Raw genomic sequence first — 19299 nt, forward strand, 5'->3', positions numbered from 1 at the left:
TGTATAAGCAACTTCCTCCTGGGTCATAATGTGCACCAAATCCCCTGGGTCATATTGAGCTATGACCCTAGTTACAGACTTGACCTTCACTGTTGTGGGTCTTCAGAATGAAAAGCACCCCTTTTTTAAGATATCACCCCTCATCTGTCCCAGATAAGATTAGTATAAGAGTTTTCAAGTAAAAGAAGGCTTGTCTTGTTAGACACAGGTTTTCGGACTGCTTCCATGGGCAATGATGGCTCAGAGTAACTTGAGTTTCAAGATTGCCAGTTTCATCTGGGTCTAACAAGATGTCTCTCCTTTAAGTTTTAGGATCCTAATCTTTTTCCTCACTTTTACACGGGAAGCTTGGTGAAGTGTACATTCAACTGACATTGTAATCCAGCTACTTGATCAACTAGATTTGATTTGATTATCAGCCATATCAGTGCTGCGGTGGCAAGAAATGACACATTCTTTTAGGGTTGTCATGGAATCTTTCCTCTTAGACTGTGACCTGAGCTGAGAATTAAAGGACCCAAGCTGGTCATTTCTTTTTCTGTAAGTGCTCCAGTGCATCTGAAGGACCCACCTACCGCACACAGTCCCCGTGGTCTTCATCAGGCCTGACGGTCAAGTGCAGCAGCCACTTCTGTTGGCTCTTCATCAAGGTGACAACATGATTAACTGTGATGACACTGCATGCTATTACTAGATCCCATGTCCTGTTGGCAAAAGACCCAGCACCAGCCTAAGTTCCAAGGGTTCAATCAAACCAGTTTCCAAAAGCCATCTGTATGGCTCCTTCTGTTTCAGTGAGAGTCCACTCAGGGGACAGAAACCACACAGTGATTTAAGTATGAAGGATTATTTAAGAACTATTAATATTAACAGGATATTATCTACTAAGGAGGAGAAGAGAAATCTAAAGAATATAAGAAGAACAGGTAGGGAGTCACTACTTACAGGGCTGAGGCAGAGCACTGAAGAAAGGAACAAAGTAAAAGAGGACACCCCCATCCTGGGCTGAGGTCCAGACCTCACTGGAAAGGTCAGAGAAATTTCCTGAGGTGCTGTGCTGGAGGAAAAGCCTCCCTCTAGGGGTCTGAGGCAAGCCATCCATGGTGAGGTGCTGTGCCATGGAGCCTGCTGGAAATCAGCATGTGAGGATGATGTGCTGGGGTGGGGGTGCCCTCTATGCTGCCAGGTGGGCTGCCCGCGAGTAGGTGCTGCTCCATGGAACTCTCTGGGAAGCTGCCTGCAGGGTTGGTGCCACGGCACATGGCTGGGGATGAGCACCACTGAGAGTCCCCGTTACTGCTGACCAGTCAGTGCTGCAGGACTAAGGCAAGACAGAAACATTACTGGAACCAGAAAGACATGCCCCATCTTCCTGCTGTGTCCTCTATTGTAGAGCTGAACATCTCCCAGCTGGCAAGGGAGAGATGCTCCAGTTATCAAAAGCAGGGCAATGAAGGGTGCCTGTGGAGCTGAGAGGAAATAAATTGACAACGGGCACAGGTGAGCCTGGGGGGCCAAGCAAGGGGCTCCTTTATTTGGGACTTGCCCACCTCTGACGTCTCACTGCTGCCCTTTGACTTCTCCCTAGCCTGGACAGTAGCCTGCTTTGTTGCCATTATTGCTTTTCTTTTCCCCCTACCAAACTCATATTCTTTTCAGTTACATTGCAGGCCAGACTTCTAAAACTCAAAAGCCTAAAATTGCCTTCTTTTCCATTTTCTACCGTCAACCTCTCACTTAAGTAATTCTACAGAATCGTCTACCCAATTAAATGAAAGAGGGCAAAGGAGAACAAGGAAACAGGATCGGGGGAGAAAATTATTTGATAAATCAAAGTATAATCTGCCATATCTCTATCGAGTAAAGATATTATATTCAAATATACATTCCCATTTATTTATTTATTTATTTATTGAAGTACTGTCAGTTACAATGTGTCAGTTTCTGGTGCACAGCACAATGTCCCAGTCATGTATATACATGCATATATTTGTTTTCATATTCTTTTCCATTAAAGGTTATTACAAGATATTGAACATAGTTCCCTGTGCTATACAGAAGAAACTTTTTTTAAAATCTGTTTTTATAGACAGTGGCTGACATTTGTAAATCTCAAACTCTCAAATTTATCCCTACCCGCCCCTTTTCCCCGGTTACCATAAGGTTGTTTACTATGTCTACAAGTCTCCATTCCCATTTAAATACCAATATAGAAATATGGGGAAGCATTCTTCAGTGTTTTGGAAATACTTTCACATAGCTTATTGGTTACCTCAATGATTAACTACTAAATTGAGAGAAAATATCCTTTGAAATTCAAATCTAGTTTCCATGTGCTTAACTTGCTAAGTTTTATATAGTAAAAAACTTTTTAATGGATGTATTCCATTTTCTTACTGGATTTCAAAGTATTTTAAAGCAAGAATGACATGATTATAAATATCTTATTACTATGCTCTCACACTGCCAGCATAACAAATAATTCGTATTTTTGGCAAGATGGTATTCCTTGCTACAAGTTCGGATATAACCATGATGGTTTTTGAGATGTATTTCCAGAATACTTTGAAGTTTATGACGCTGCTCATAGTAAGGAAGGATTAGCCTTTGGGGAACTCTAAATTACAGTGCTAACCAAAATCAATGCCTTTCAATTAAAAGAAAGAAATACAGGTCTGAACATTACCATATTATGTTTGCTATAGGTTTTTTTTTTAAATTTTTTATTGATTTATAATCATTTTACAATGTTGTGTCAAATTCCAGTGTAGAGAACAATTTTTCAGTCATACATGAACATATATATCTATTCATTAAGACATTTTTTTCTCTGAGAGCTACCATAAGATCTTGTGTATATTTCCCTGTGCTATACAGTATAATCTTGTTTATCTATTTGCATTTGCTATAGGTTAGAGACTGAGATCAGTTTTCTCTCTCTGCTAATTTCAAAGGAACACTTCTGAAAGCAAAACTGTATTGACAAAACAGGCAAACAAACGAAACCTTTTCTTGCTCACATATTTATTTACTAGACAATCTCACAGACTTGTGCTGTGGCAGACACTCTGAATTGCAGGGTCTGATCCCTTTTGACAACCCACAAATGACCTTAAATGGGAAGCTGCTTCTTTTTGGCTGGTGGTGGCCTTTCCTCTCCAGTTTCCATGGAGACAAATCTGTGGAAATCATCTAAAAGCAACTATTTTAAAAGGCCGGATTTAAAATCCATACCCTGCTTTCGCTGATTTGACATCTGTTTTCATCAAAACTGAGATGGTAATCTTAAGACCAGTAAGCCGAGAATGAAATCAGTGGTTTATTTCCATTGCTGGAAACCAAAATCGATCTTTGGGCACATAAGGTGACTAGGGTATTTACGTTACCTCGTAGTATAAGTCTTTATGTGTTATTGTTTAGGTCAAACTGCACAGCCAACTTAAGCTCTGGATTTAACTCGATACTTAAGATTCGATTGTTTTTTAAATGAATGCTTTGAAAACCAGCATATAGCAACTTTAAAAAAACTAAACATCTGTCTCCTAGAAAATAGTTTGGTTGGAGCTCCTTCCGATTGTCATCTTAACAACCATACTTGTTGCCAAAAGATGTGGCTGGGAATAGCATTTTGCTATCTTCAGATGAAAAGTACACCGCTAACTGTCCTCAGGGAGACATGCTGCTGTTTGCAGCAGTGGTGACGGGTGAAGACAGAACCATCCATACCCTCCTACTTGGGGCTTCTGGTTCCTAACACAAGGATGGAAGATGAAATAGAATTCAAGATAAAGCTGTGTTTCTCAAGTGGGCTCATGTTTTGAGGGTTTGTAAATTCTAAGACAAGTTGTACATTTTGTGTGTTTATTTTGATGATATCTTTGAACATTTTACGTTAGCGTTTAGGGAAATCTCTTAAATAGTAATATGTCAAAATTACTTCTTTAAATAGAAAAAAAGATTATTTGAGTCACTGTCAGAGGGGGCCCTGTGGGCTACTGATGGTCTGCCAACATATTCTTGGAGATACTAGAAGGTGTAGTTTTTCAGAAAGAACCTGTATATTGTGCAAGAGTGAGAAGACTTACCATAAAATGTAAGAGATTTCACTTTTCTTTTGTTTGTTTGGTATAATAAAAACAAATAAACACAAACCAAGCTTTTAGACACCTGATGTTTGAGGGACATCTTTTCTAGAATCAGTTTCTTCATCAGTAAAATTCAGGTAGCTTATGGGGCTGTTGTGATAAAGGAAATAAAGTATGTGAAGTGCTTATAAACTGCAAGGGGCTATATTACAGTCATGCTGGTGGTGGTGGTGTTTGCTCTAGAATAATAGTCGAGCTAGAAGACTCACTGGTGTGTTACTTAATGTCGTTAAGCTGTGACCTCCTAGGACATAGTACCTGCTTTGTAAGTTCACTGTTGGGACAAAGTGGCATAATGCACAGAGTATTCATCGTGCCTGGCACATACCAGAAATAGGTGTTCGTATTGTATTCTTACTATGACAGTCCCTATATACATTACTATACTTAGGATGCCATCTGCAATTAAACTATGCATGGCTATCATTCTGTGCAAAATTTAAAATTCTTCCGTGAAAACTTTAAAGATGGGGTGCTGTCCACAGTGAAAGATATCATCGCTTTCTCATATTGTCCTGGGTATGAATCTTAAGTTGACAGAATGTTGACTCATTCAAGAAAGTTTTTATGAGCATTAATTTAAGCCATCAGGAGCAGTAAAAGCGACTCTAAGTTAATCAGAGCCTTATCAACTTAAATGCGTAGCGAAGGTTTTAAGAGTCTGATGCTGACAGCTGCGAGAACTGGGGTAAGTCTCTCTGAAGGACCCCCTGGTGCTGTAGCAGACAGCGAGGTGTGTCAGAAAGGGCTGCTTTGACAGGTGGAATCACGCTGGGCAGCAACTAGAAAGAAGGTCCTGGGCCCACACTGCCCTTTGGTGTTTGATTTACAAAAGTGGCAACTTCTGGTGGGTAGCAGTAGGGAATTATCAAGTTCTAAAGGTGCCTCCAGGTACTTTTCCATCCCCTCTCCACTCCAACCAGTGGCTTCCTACTATGTTATTAAATCAAACTCATCCTAATAGATACTAATTCATTTCTGTCCTTCTTGATAAGATTGTCCCTACAATTGGACCTCCCTCCAGCCGTGTGTACAGAAGCACTCTCAGGCTGGCCTCTGACTATGCACTACTGCAGATATGTGCTTCCTGGTCCAAAGTATCAGGTCCTTCAGAGCACGGGCCGTGCCCAGAGTGTTTAGCACTGTTCTGGGTGGGACACAAGCCCCGATACATCTGACAGAATGCATCCTTCCTGGTCAAGTCTGTTCTTTACAAAATTAAACTTATATGTGCAATTAAAGCATCATTTCGTTGTTATAGGGAAAGTAAATCTCAATAAAATGAAAGAACAGTAACGTAAGGAGAAAAAGCCTTTTGAAAGAGAACAGAGTAATATATTTCATCGTAGAATGAAAAACTATAACATCAAGCTGTGCTATTTGGAGTAAAATTTAAATTCTTACTTAGAATTGTTGAGTGACTATTGTTCCTGACCCTTAGTAATGCGTCCGGAGACTCACTGTGCATTGTTAACAATTTGCTTATGATGATTTTTGCATTTTATGCAGCTTCCTCCAGCTTTGCACCACAATTTGAAAAGAAGGGTAATAGAGTCAAGATATCCCTCTTCAGCCAGCAGAGTAACCCTTGTAGTTCAAAATCTGAAGTTCAAAAGGTACAGGATTCCACATACTGGAATTTTTCTTTGGCTCACAAAACACACCACAAGAATTACATTTTATGCCTCCTGTGCTTTGCAGACTCTATTTAAGCTCTGCCCTCTGCTGAGGGATATTATCAATGTTTGTCTTAGTCCATCTGGGCTGCTGTAGTGAAAATACCACAAACTGGGGAGTTTATAAAGAGCAGGATTTTATTGCTTATGGTTCTGGAGGCTGGAAGTCCAATATATCAAGGGTGCCAGTGTGGATGCGTAGGGTGAGGACCCTCTTCCGGACTGCAGGTTGCTGACTTCCTGCTTTATCCTTACACAGCAGAGGGGACAAGGGACACCTCCCAGACCTCTTTTTATGGATATTTTCAATGAGAACACTTATATAAAGGGCTCCATCCTAATGACCTAATTACCTTTCAAAGGTCCCACCTCCTAATGCCATCACCTTTGGGGTTAGGTTTCAACCTACAAATGTGGGGGGAAACAAACATTCAGACCACAGCACTGCTTAAGACACTAAATCAAGGATATGTCTTTGCCTCCAACTTTCTCACCTTTATTTCTGAAGCCGTCGTTCTCAGAAGACTCCTAGACAGTTCCTTCAGTACTATTGCATGTTTTCCTAAGAAGAAATGTTATTAAATATCTCTAACTTAAATAGACACTTGTATGCCCTTTGTAGAGAATTCTCTTCCAGTCTTTATTAGAATACTCTTCAGCAAGCTCCTAAATTGAGCTTTGCTGCTCTGAACAAGCCACTGGACCATCTGAGGCATGATTCTTGTCACCTATGGTGGTGGAATGAACCACTTCTAAGGTTCTCTCCATCTTTGACATTCTACCGTCTCCTAGACTTTGGGTGCTGGTAAATATTTATACTCTTACATAAGGAACTATCCCATGAAGTGGTTAAGCCAACCAGACAGAAAGAAATGTGATTAATTCTGGCTAACACAACTTGGTGACAGGACACGCCTTTGACCTGGTTGGCAGCCATTTTTGATACAGGCCTTGGAGGCGGTCACCAGCTCCCATTCTCTCCTGGGAAGACCCAAGGCCCAAGCAGTTCGGGTCCACTCATGTAAAGATGCTTGATTCCACTCCAATTTTATATATTTTTAAAAAGTTACATCATATACTTAAACTATGGCACAGCCATGCTGCCAATGAATTTTTACTCTGAGGTTTATTTTCCGTTAACATATCCAGTATTAAGCAGGAATTTACTCATTATTCTGGTAACATATGGGCTCTTTGATAAGAAATGCACACAGCATGTTTTTGCTTTGTTGCCTTAGATCAGTGGTGTCTGCACACACACACAAATAGGAGACTGGGGAAGAAAATACAGCTGCAGGTAAACAATCTCATCATAAACCCCACTTTATCAGAGATCAGGGAGACTTCACGGGTTGTGTTGGCAGATAAGGCCAGGAAACAAAGCTCGGGGAGATGCAAACAGTGGTGGAAGAGATTTCAGATATTTGTTTTATGATATCCACATATTGCATCATGAATACTGATAGGTGTATTTCAAAAAGATGGAATTTCGAATCTCCTGTGAAAACGTGACATGTTGCTAGGGTTTATATTCTCATTAAAGTAATATTCACAATAATCCAGTTTGTACACATGTTTGTTTTAACAGAAATCCTACTTTATGAGATGGAAATGCCTGCTGCACACCGAAGCACAGAGGTGCCTGTGACTTCCACGCTCTGAGATCCCAGCAGTGCCCTCTTTTGTGATTTGGGTTTTCAATTTTGTATCCTTTCCTTGGTGTCCTTCTTTTCTCTCCTGGTAGAAAAGGGATTTCCTTTTGTTAAGTTGTGCCCCCCACCCCCCAGCCTGGTCTGCCTCCTCTGTGTTGGAGCAGCACCGCTCACAGAGCACCTACCCTCTGTTCTTGGTCTGGGGCATTCAGGGAGCTCAAGTGAGGGAACCCCAGGGGGCATCGATTCATCTTTACTTTCAACTTGGTTGAGAGGCAGATTAAATTAACCTATGAAGAATGCTGTGGTCCCCTTGTCTGACATTTTAAGCTTGTGGTGGTTCATACCCTTACAAAGTGTACCGTACAACTAGGGAGGCAGGGCTCACCTCCTATGAGATACACTTCAATCACGTTTCCACTTATATTGTTGTGTTTTAAATGGCTTTTCATTCAAGTAGCCTTGCATTTCTGTTTCCCCCAAGGCAGCGAGTGTGTCTTGTTCATCTTTGATTCCCTAGGGTCGTACACAGTGCCTGGTAGATGCCTAATGGATAACTGTTGAATATAAAATAAATTATACATATATACATATATTTTTTTCTGTATAACACATCCTATAGGGGTTCTATCCTTTACTGGTGTATAAATAGTGACATATTCATAGCTTTCTCCATGAAAAGAAAGAAGCCCACTTCTCCCCAGTCTAAACCACGAGAAGAGTTTGTGAACTGTTTTTCCCCCTTTCTAGTGTAACCTTTAGGTTTCTGTTCAGAAGTGGCTCTTCCATCCCCCGGGCGATCACAGAGGAGGGGCCCCTTGGCCTTCGGCTGACGCGGTGGGAGAAGTGGTAAAAGCACGCAAAGTGCACTTGGTTCCCACCTCTGCCTCTGAGGCTCTCCCTGAAATCTGGGGCCTCCGTGTCTGCAGTTTGCGGGCATCTCCATGGGATGATTTTGCCTTATTTATTTTGCCCTGAGACCCAGCAGGAGGCACAACTGGGTCAGAACATGGAAGAGCCCTTTCCTAAGAAATGAAGCTCTTCATTTATGACTCACCTAAGGTGCCTTCAGTCCTGTCTGCTCAACCTTGACTAGAGCTGCAGGGGATATGAGGCATCTGAGTAACTGTATAGATATCTTTGAGAACTAGGATTTTCAGCAGGGGGGAAAGGAGAAACCGAAACAAGATAGAAGATATCAATTCAAATTAGAATCGGAAGTGTCAATATGAATGAGTATAAATTTATGATAAATCTTATATTTTAAAAATATGCATATTTTCTAATACTTTCACTAAAATGGTCTAGAAACCAAGCAATCAGCAATGAACTCCCTTTGCACCAATGGCTTTTGAAATATAGTGGATTGCAGGTCAAGAACAGGAACTGAAGGAGACTAGGCTGGACTATCTTAACACAATTGATCACATGGCAGGGATGCTGTCAGGACACAGAGGGTGTGTCAAGGGACTCGGGAGTCAACTTAAAGAGGCTCCCACTGACTGTTTATTGAATAACCAGAGAGCCAATAAGAATAATAACCACAACAGATTGAAAACATTAACTACTGTTTAAATCCAAGAGTTCGTGACAGTAAGAAAAAAAGTCCTCCACTGGTTACCGTTGGAAGATGCTAAGTGACCAACTTGTTATTTTGAAAAGTGTTTACAGAAAGAATCAAACATTTATTCTGCCTTTCCCTCATGAATTCTACCCCAGAGTAACCAAATCAATGAGGGGGAAGTTTCTCATTATAGAAGTACTTCAGCTAATTAAGTACCAGAGGAATAAAAAAGTTTTCCATTTTGCAGCCCCTCAATGAAATACTGGATCTAGACATGGTCACTAGTGGCTGCTAACGTCACAGAAAGAGGGACAACCAGACATTGCATGCCTCCTGATGGAAGTACACAGCACTGTCTGTGAAGTGTATGTGCTCAACGCTTGAATCTGCATCTGATCAGGCTCTAAGATTAGAGGTAGGCAAATTATAGTCCTCAAGCCAATTAGGCCTGCTGTCTGTATTTGTAAATAAAGTTTTATTGAAAGACAACCACACGCATCCACTCGCATATCGTCCACAGTTGCTTTAGCTTTATAGATACAGGTGAATATCTGCGACAAAAACCCTGTGGCCTGCAGATCCAAAAATATTATGGGAACCTTTACAGAAAATGCTGGCCAGTTCCTGCTCTAGGTCTCGCTAGCCATTTGTAGCAAATACAGGGAACGAGAGAGTGACGCCATGGAGACAATCAGCAAAATCCAGGCTGGAAATTCTATAGGAAAATTACCTTGTTTCTTCAATAAATAAATTGCAGGGAGAGGAGGGAAGTGGAGGGCAGGGGAGGGGAACGGAGGGGAGGAAAGGGAGGGGGAGAGGAGGGAAGAGGAAAAGTTACCAGTCACTTACGATATATGAACTTATTTCTTCCTGACTTAGGAGAAGGAACTCTAAAAAAAGTTTAAAATATGTATTCAGGAGACAATCAAGGAAATTTAAACATTACCTGTATATTTGATTACATTAAGGAATTGATTTCTTTTAGGTGAGATGCTTGTATTATGATTTCACTTTAAAAAAATAAATTCAAATTTTTAGTCATCTGAACATATGGATGACATGAAGGCATGTAGGGGATTTTCTGTCCAATTCCCAGGGGTAAGATGAGGTAGGGAGGGAAATGGAAGAGAGAGAAAAATGAAGCAAGATTGGCCATGTATAACCTGGATAATGGGTGAATGAAGTTCATTACGCTGTTCTTTCTAATTTTGTAAATATTCGAAGTTGTTTTATAATAAAAAAATTTTTTTAAATGGGGGAAGCAATTTTAGATTAATTTTTTAATTTTTTTAAAACACAGGTACTAAGAATTGAACGTAGGACCTGGTGCATGCGAGGCATGCACCTTACAGCTGAGCCATTCCCTCCCCACCAATGAAAAGCAGTTTTTATTTTTTGCCCAGTATTGATGCCAGGCTCCTTCCAGAACAATCTCTGTGTGTGAGCATTTTGAAAACAGCTCTCCTGGCAAGGCGGCCACTTAGGACTGGACAGGTTACGTCCCACCCAGGAGCACGTGGATGAAGGGGACGACTGGGGCGGCACCATCTAGGGGAAGCGGTGACTTTTCTAATTTGCACAAAGGCGTACAGTATGGGCTAGTCGCAGCCTTGATGCCAGGTGGTCCTAGATTGGAGTCAGGGCTGAGAATCATTGAATGATTCAGTTGCAGTGTCATTTGGACCAAGGACTAAAACAGACAGAAGAATCTAGACCCAGGTGAGAAGCAGTTGTCTTCCGAAGCACGCAGAGGTGCCAGGCGTTCTCAGCCCTGGCCGTTGAGCGCCCTGGAGCTCTCACGTTAGAATCACCAGGAGCTGTTAAACGTTCTGATGCTCAGGCCACCTACCCCATCAGTTAAATCAGAATCCCGGGGGCTTGGATCCAAGGATCAGTTTTGGAAACTCCCACGTGATTCCAATGTGCAGCCAAGGTTGAGAGCCAGGGGCCTGGCAGGATCTCAGTCAGCTGGGGGTCCTGTTGACAGGATTAGGATTGAGCAGGGCTGGGCAAGGATGGAGAGCCCGCTCTTTCCTCAGCTCCCAGGCTGATCCAGGGACACCCCCTGAGCAGCAAGGCCGTAGGAGGCAGTGCCTGCACACTGCAAAATTAGGGCATGTCTGGCAGGCTTGAGACATTTTTTTTCTTCAGAAAGACAAGCCATCTAGTAGGAATTGCATCCTGGGCCCAAGATTCTGCATTTCCCTCCAACTCCCAGATGCGGCTGATCCTCTGTTCTGCAGACCACACTGAGGAAGGAGGCCTAGGAAACCTGGTGACGTTTTCTGTGTTATGGGGTAGGTTAACCACAGCTGCGTCCTGTAGGCCTGCGCCTTCCTGGCATTTATCTTCGGTTTCCAATCTGCACTTCACCTCAGACCAGCAAGGTCAATTTCCCTTATACAGGAGCTGGCGGCTGAATTCCTCACTCTAGGTTCTAGGTTCTTTGCTAGGCAGTAGGTGCCCCTCTCCTCAGACTTTAGTTAATGACACTTTATGCACATAATAACTATACCTCACATTTCCTAGCCCTCCTCAGGGCCCTGTGGAAGCATCACAAATCAGCAGTTGACCAGTTTGGACCAAGTGGAGAAGCTCCCACAACAGGGCTCTCCTGCCCAGCAGGGTCGGACCGTCATTCATCTGCCTCAACACGGCCTTCAGTGTCTGAGCCGAGATCCCGGAGGACTAGCTCCTGGTTGTGATTATCAGAGAAGAGTGCATTTCCAGCCTTCTTTTAGTTGTAGACTTCTTTGTTAGAAACACAGTCCTTGGTGGAAACGTAAACATCACCACAGCAAGGCTACTTACTTCTGGGAGGAAAGAGGTTCTTAGTGGGGATGTGGGTCCCTGGAGCTGGGTCTGTAAGAACAGAGTGTGGGTGCTGGACATTTCTGTTAACAAAGTGGCCTGAACAAACCTAATACAAACTAATAGAAAGGCGTCGTAGGTTAGAAAAGATGAGAAACAAAGCACTATTTTGTCTTGATTCAGTCAAGAGGAACAAGGAATTTTTAATTTAAAAAGATCAGAGGATTGGTGAGTGAAATGTGATGAAAAATGTTGAAGCTTTTCTCACTTCTGACACCTGAGTTCATTTATTTTGGCTTCACTTCCTTCAGAGTCCTGCCTCGGTTGATAATAATTTATGCAGTTGTTCTACGGCAAAGATTAATTTACAACATGGAGAAGAAGGTATAGTTTGGGGCAATTTAATGAAGATTACACGTGTAGTTGCTCGTTGTTCTCTTCTATTTAATTTTTGCCTAAAAAGCACTATATTCTCAGTTGATCATTAAAGTGCTAAAATCAAATTTTTTTTTTTAGTGGGAGGGGTAGTAATAGTGATATAATCTTTTCTCTTTAATGTTTACTTGGCTTGTTTAGTTCAAAAGTGTGTACAGTTATTTGCTTAGAGTTAGGGATGTTTAATCCGAGCAGAAGAGCTCTTTTATGTCAGTTCAGAAGGAGGGTCTTACACATTCTTCCAAACAGAACATACACGCCCAAGATGGGAGGTTCGCCTCTCAGCCCAATGTTCATGAGCCCTGAGAAGGCCCTGCAGCGCTGCCCTGGGATGGCTGAGCCGCCCCTTGGCCTCAGCCAGCCGGAGAGGCCATGCTTTGAAAGATTCTGTTGTTATCACCCATATTTCCACCTACAGGGTGAACACTCCCTTTGCCATCTGTACGTCCAGAATTAAACCAGCCGCTTCCTTCCTTTCTTTGTCCACATTGAAGATCACTGGAATCATCGGTTTTCCTTCTGCTCTTCAAACCTTGCTGTCACTTTCAACTGTTCCACTTTATCTCTTGCATCTCCTAAGTCATTAACAGCTTGCTGGGGGGGCAGGGCGGGATCTTCATAGTGAGGCAGTCTTGCTTGGCCTTTGATGTTGTAGCCCTGGGCTCTAGCCCTGGTCCTGCCACTTATGAGCTATGCTCCTTGAGCAAATTACTTCTCAGGTTCCTCTCCTATAAAATGGGGATAATGCCCACCTTAGTGGGTAGTTGTAAGAACCAAGTAGAATAGCAATGTATCTCGGATGTAGTAAGCAGTCAATGACCATAGGTGCTATTTTTGTTATTAAGTAAGACTATGTGATCTTCCATAGCCATTCCTTCCTTCTGGTTACCAGCCAGTCCAAGCTCTTAGCACCTCTCTCTGGCATTAGCATCACACTTCACTGCAATCCATTTTGCCAGTCCTTTGACAGTGCTCCTGAACACTGGCTCCCAGTTTCCTGCCTCACCATCTAACTCTGAGTCCAGCTGACTAGGCCTTTGTTATTTGCAGGTCCCTCCTCATGGTCTGTCTGTATTCACCCTGAGGTCCCAGCCCCACTCAGACTGTTATGTATATAGCATCCAGGGTGATTCATGCAAAACGGAGGTCTGATCATGTCTCAGACACACACACTCTTGGTATAAAATGTCCAAATCCTCACCACGGTGTTCACAGTCCTGTTTGGTCAAAGCCCTGAGTCTCTGTCCCCCCTCACCTCAAACCACTCTTGCCCTTCGCTGTCTCTACCCTGGCCACCGCGCCCATCTACCATGCGCTTCCTCCCTGGTCTGCACTCACTTTCTTCTGCCTGTAACGTTCTTCTCACTCCATCCTTTACTCACTCTTACACATTTTTTTGGCTCTCAGCATTAAAGTCATTTTGGTGGGGGAGGCCTTCCTATCTATGTTAAATCTATCTGTGACCTCCTAGAAACACAGACCTATCCTTCAAAATATTTGGCTGATTTGCAATTTTACATATATCCAGGGGAATATTTCACAGATATGTTTCTCCCTTATTAGGCAGTAAGCTCCAATAATACAATTTTTGGCCATCATTGTTTTTTTGTTTTCATTGTTGGGATCTGTGCATGGCATATAATAATTGATTAAAAAATACTCACTGAATTAATGAATACCACTTGCCTTCTTCTCTTCAACCTAAATCCCCATGCCTCCATAACATAGACTAATGTCATAGCCCTTCATCACTTTGCTGTTAATAGGCAATGCCCAGCCTAGGCCCTCAAGTTCCTCTTACCTGGAATGTCTAATTGGCTTCCTTGCTTTCACTCAGATCCAGCCTTTGAGGTTTGGCTCCACTATGTCTTCTGCAGAGCTTCTAAAAAACCATGCTGGTCTTCATGAAGCATCCTTCTTTGTGTAAGTTTAGATTTCAGCATTTCATTTCATACTCCATTGTCCTGTTGTTTCACATACATCAGCTTGTTTTGGCAAGTTGCATGTCTCATGGAGGCCAGGTAATTTATGTGTCCTCCATGGAGCCCAACATGGTGCTAATAAATGGAAGAGATCCTCAGTGTATGTGGATTGAAAATATTTTCATTTTATTTCCCTTTTTTTAAATTGAAGTATAGTCAGTTACAATGTGTCAATTTCTGGTGTACAGCATAATGTTTCAGTTATACATATGCATACATATATTCGTTTTCATACTCTTTTTCATTATAAGTTACTATAAGATATTAAATATAGTTCCCTGTGCTATACAGTAGAAACTTATCATTTATCTATTTTATATCTAGTAGTTAATATTTGCAAATCTCAAACTCCCAATTATCCCTCCCTACCCCTTTTCCCCCTGGTAACTATAGATTGTTTACTCTGTCTGTGAGTCTGTTTCTGTTTTGTAGATGAGTTCATTAGTGTCTTCTTTTTTCTTTTTTTTTAGATTCCACATATGCGAGTATCATATGGTATTTTTCTTTCACTTTCTGGCTTATTTCACTTAAAATGACAATCTCCAGGTCCATTCATGTTGCTGCAAATGGCACTATTTTATTCTTTTTTATGGCTGAGTAGTGTTCTGTTGTATAGATATACCACAACTTCTTAAGCCAGTCATTTATTGATGGACATTTAAGCTGTTTCCATGTCATGGCTATTGCATATAGTGCTGCTATGAACACTGGGGTGTATGTATCTTTTCAAATTAGAGTTTCCTCTGGATATATTGAAAAGGTTTTCATCTCTAATTTCCAAAGCCTGCTCAGGTCACAACACATAGTAAGGGGCAAAAAGATTTGCTAAAATAGTATGTACATCAAAAACTCAATTGTAAAAAGAAGTTCTGGAAAGGTCTGAGAATAAAAAATAAATGTATCTGGGGCTCAGACACAAGACTAAGGAATTCTTGTCTTTGGCTTTTTCCATGGGCTCATTGCTCTGAGCATTCACATTCCTTTTAGGCTAACGGAGACTGCTGGTGTGACACGGGCACTGGAAGCTTCAAACACTCCTGTCTTCAAGGTTCCAATCAGTGAAGTAAAACAAAATGACAACCTGCAGAATGGGAAAAAATATTTGCAAAAGATGATACACTGAAAAAGGATGATGATTTGGGATAACTTATTCTGTTGAATAAATGGAATTAAGTCTTCTTCCACCTGATACAAGTAACATGTGGGTGTTCCATGCCCACGCCATTATTTTTCTATCCATTTTTACTTTTGCTCTCATAAAGTTATGTAGAGTTTTTTTTTTTTCTCATGTTACCAAAACATTGTCTAACTTGTTTTCACTGTAATTTGCCTGCCTCCAATTTATAAGTTCTTTTGAAAGGAATAAATCTGTATACGAAGGATTGAAAACCACAGGGCTCTAAATCTTCTGTGCAGAGGTAGAGAAACGGAAAACCTGTTACCGAAGATGAGTCCATGTGCGTGACGCACCGGGAGGCCAAACAAACTGAAACGTTGGAGTTTGGAGCAGAGAAAGGTTTACTGCAGGGCTGAGCAAGGAGGATGGGGTGGCTGGTGTCCAGGAAAACACTGAACTCCCCAAAGGGTTTCAGCAAAGCGTATTTAAAGGCCAGGTGAGGGAGGGGGTGTCACGGATACGTGATCAGGTCGTGCACAATCCTCTGATTGGTTGATGTTGAGGTAACAGGACTATCAACCCCTAGGCCCCAAAGATCTGGGGACCATGTGCTCTTGATCATCAAGTAGTCAATTTCTTCCCTTTAGTGGTGGTTTTAAGCATCTGAAAAACTCAAGAAATATACATGAGATACTGTTACCTGGGTACTGCAGAGAGGAGCTGCAGCAGAGGATACAGGGGAGAGATCTGTCCTGGGGAGACCCCACAGGGTCCTGCTTGGTTACAAACACACACAGAGGGCTCATGTCATTTGCTTACTGAGTGTAAAACAAGATGAAGTTTTGCTTGCTCTGTTTCAGTTATCTGGGATTTCCAGGATCAACTGAGCCCAAAATTTTCGCAGCAAATTACCATTTCATTGGTGGCAACAGCCTGTCCCCAAATGACCCAACAGGTAATGTCTTCAACACAGGAAATCTGGCTTTCACAAAGAAACAGATGGTTTGGATCAACAGCCATGCTTAAAAGCTTATCTTTAATTTAAAAGGAAAAGAACTTATTTTAATTACTGATGGCAGTAGTTGGAAAAGACATACGGTAGGAACATAGAAATTCCCTGAGATTTGTTTTCACACTTGTGACAGCTTCCTTAATCTTTATTAATACCACCAACAAACAGCAGAATCTGTGTGTGTAAATTGTATTTCCTTTCAGTTTCTTCTTGCTTATCTAATGATGCGGGAATCAAATGCCCCAAAGCATCCAGGGAGATTAAAAAAAGCAGAAATGAAGAGTTTGAATAAAACAGAAAATTTGAAATTTGCCTGAAGAATCCACATCAGACATATTTAATCCTTTTCCTCTTTTTTCTGCATAAAATCTCACATGGGGAGGCAGTATGGCATAGGGATTAAAAGTGCATGTGCTGTAAACCTGGATTCCTAGATTCGTATCTTGGCTCAAGCACTTGGTAGCTGACCTGGGCAAATCATTTGAGCTTGCTGAACCCCAGTTCAATAGGGATAAAAATGGTACCTGCATCTTAGGGTTATAGCAAGGATCAGCGTAAATCTATAAAAAATACTTAGCCGTTAGTAGGGACTCAGTGAAGGTGCTCTGCCTGTGATAGCTGACTCTCAGAAAAGGTCTTCGGGCTTTGTTGAGGTCTCAGGGCCCCTAGACAGTTTGTGAATGCCTGTAGACTATGGTTACGTTCCCCAGTGGGGTGGACAGACGCGAAGCTTTTGTGGTTAAATGAAGACTTGCCATCTCTTCCGCCAAGAAACGTGCTCACCTCTGTTGTGCTTTTGCTGTTGCCTCATTCAGGCAAATCATTTCATGTTTTAATTATCAAAATTTCCCTACGTCTTGGACTCCTGGCATAAAGCTAATCTGGTGTAGGCAGAATTTCACTTAAAAATAGTCCCTGAGAAACCTGTAAGATCAAGGTAAATCATTGTCTAAAGTCATTTTCCTTGACAAGCACCCCCCAGAGCAGATCAGTCAGCCACAGGCCAGACTTCTTACAACAGCAGCTCTGGGGAGTGAAGGGCTCTGGTAAAAATCTCTCAGTAGCTCAATAGGGATTTGACCGGCTCTTCCAGAAGCTGAATGCCCCCCTAGAGGGGACCGGCATGTCCCTCGTCATGACAGGTGGGCCAAGAGCAAAGACAGCAGAACCAGCGAGCACTTCGGGCAGCACCTTTAAAGCTGGGTTTGGAAAACAAGCTGCCAGGACTCACATTCCCATGCCTCACCTTAACTCCAGTCCATTCTCTTTTCTCCTCCCTAAGAGGCAGGGAGCTCCTGGACCTCCTCGCAAGTCAGTGTTAATTGATTTGAGTGGAAGCTGGTCAACATGGCTCTGGGTGGCCTCGGGGTGGGTTAATGTGCTGGTATACCACACCCAGACCAAACATTAAAAGAAGTATTTTCTTTCGGCATTAAATGTATTTTATTTCCCTCTAGGCAGACATAGGAAAGGGTTAGAAATTTGTTGTCTTTCACTGGCTATTTCAGCCTCCCTCTATGAATTTATTTTATTTCTAGTACACATCTACTCTTTTTGCCTTGTGGATTAGGGAGAGAGTTTCTTAATCAAAAAACTTGCCTATCAGGGAGTTTGTGTTTAGAATCATTTGTCACCTAGCCTTACACACACACACACCCCTAACTTAATTGGCCAATTTAAACTGTGAGCAATGCCCATAAATCTTGTGTATTATTTTGTGATGGACACTTCAAAAGCAGCCAGCTATGAAAGGAAGACAAACAAAGTGTTTGAGTATTTAAAGCCAAGATGGTTTGAGATGTGTTCATAAATACACATCTTCATCATTAAGAGACTGACCCATTTTCACTGCAGTTGAGTCACGATTTCTAATTAAATCTAACAATGTGAACCAAATATCAGACTTGCTGTAATTTACCTATTTCGGATCTACCCTCTGGCTTTGATTTGGAGGAGAAGATAACATATGAACAGATGCAGGTGAGGTTTCTGCAGTGCCTCTGAATGATTTTATTTTGTTGCTTCTAATTCAATACTAACCTGATTTTTTTTTCAACTTTTGACTGTGATTGAACAAGTCCTATAGGAAAGTGGTTATTACGATTTTACTTCTAACAGATAAGATCTAGAGTTCGCTTTCAAATATGAAATATCAATTTAGACAGCTCGATGTTAGATCTGATTTCTCTATCTTGATTCCAGGGTTTTACCCCCAACTTTTATTTTAAAAAATTTTGTAAAATATCTTGGCTTAGACATGATGCAACTTTGGGCAGAAGGTATGCTGCCCATCTTTTGTATGAATGAAGCTGCTATAATCTCGGTTGGAAAAGAAAGGGTGATCGCTTCATAGTAAATTACTCCCATAAAAACATAATGAACATAATGAAAAGCATTTCTACATGTTTTAAATGAAGTGTTTGTCCCATTCTAGAAGAGCTGTAAATTCAGATTTCTATCAATGGAATGTACCTATTACTTTTATAGAATGTGCTGGGAAACAAGCTGCTGGAAAATAAACAACTGGAAAACAAGCCGCACCTAAAATTTCCATGAGCTTAAAATACTGTATTCACACTTACTTGCTGAAATTGCACATGCTTGCTTTGTTTTAATGTTTTACACAGTAGATGAAATTTGTGAGGAGAAATCCTGAGACTGACATGGGCATGAAGGAGGGCAGATATTTCCTTAGGGTGAAACAATGGGTCCTGGAAAGCCAGATCACCCATTAACAGAACTTGGTTCTGGCACGAAAGCATGCTGTTTGACCCAAGGGAAGTATCTGCTGTCTTGAGATGTCCCGGAGGCAATGACAGGATAGACTCAGAAATTTTGCATACCCCGAGGAGGGTGATTGTTCCTGGAAGGGATGGGCCTGAAATTCATCAGTTAACCAGCAAGC

At 41.7% G+C, this 19299-nt stretch overlaps 1 long non-coding RNA gene across 1 annotated transcript; it reads right to left on the reverse strand.

Moving 5' to 3' along the window:
• Positions 1–418: 418 nt before the first annotated feature.
• Positions 419–16096, reverse strand: LOC106728622. Its single transcript, XR_001364882.2, has 3 exons — positions 15951–16096; positions 11802–11807; positions 419–430 (listed from the first exon to the last, which is right to left on the reverse strand). It is a non-coding gene; the product is annotated as an uncharacterized LOC106728622 (long non-coding RNA).
• Positions 16097–19299: the final 3203 nt, after the last annotated feature.

This window comes from Camelus ferus, chromosome 1, assembly GCF_009834535.1.
Source record: "Camelus ferus isolate YT-003-E chromosome 1, BCGSAC_Cfer_1.0, whole genome shotgun sequence".
Classification (NCBI taxonomy): domain Eukaryota; kingdom Metazoa; phylum Chordata; class Mammalia; order Artiodactyla; family Camelidae; genus Camelus; species Camelus ferus.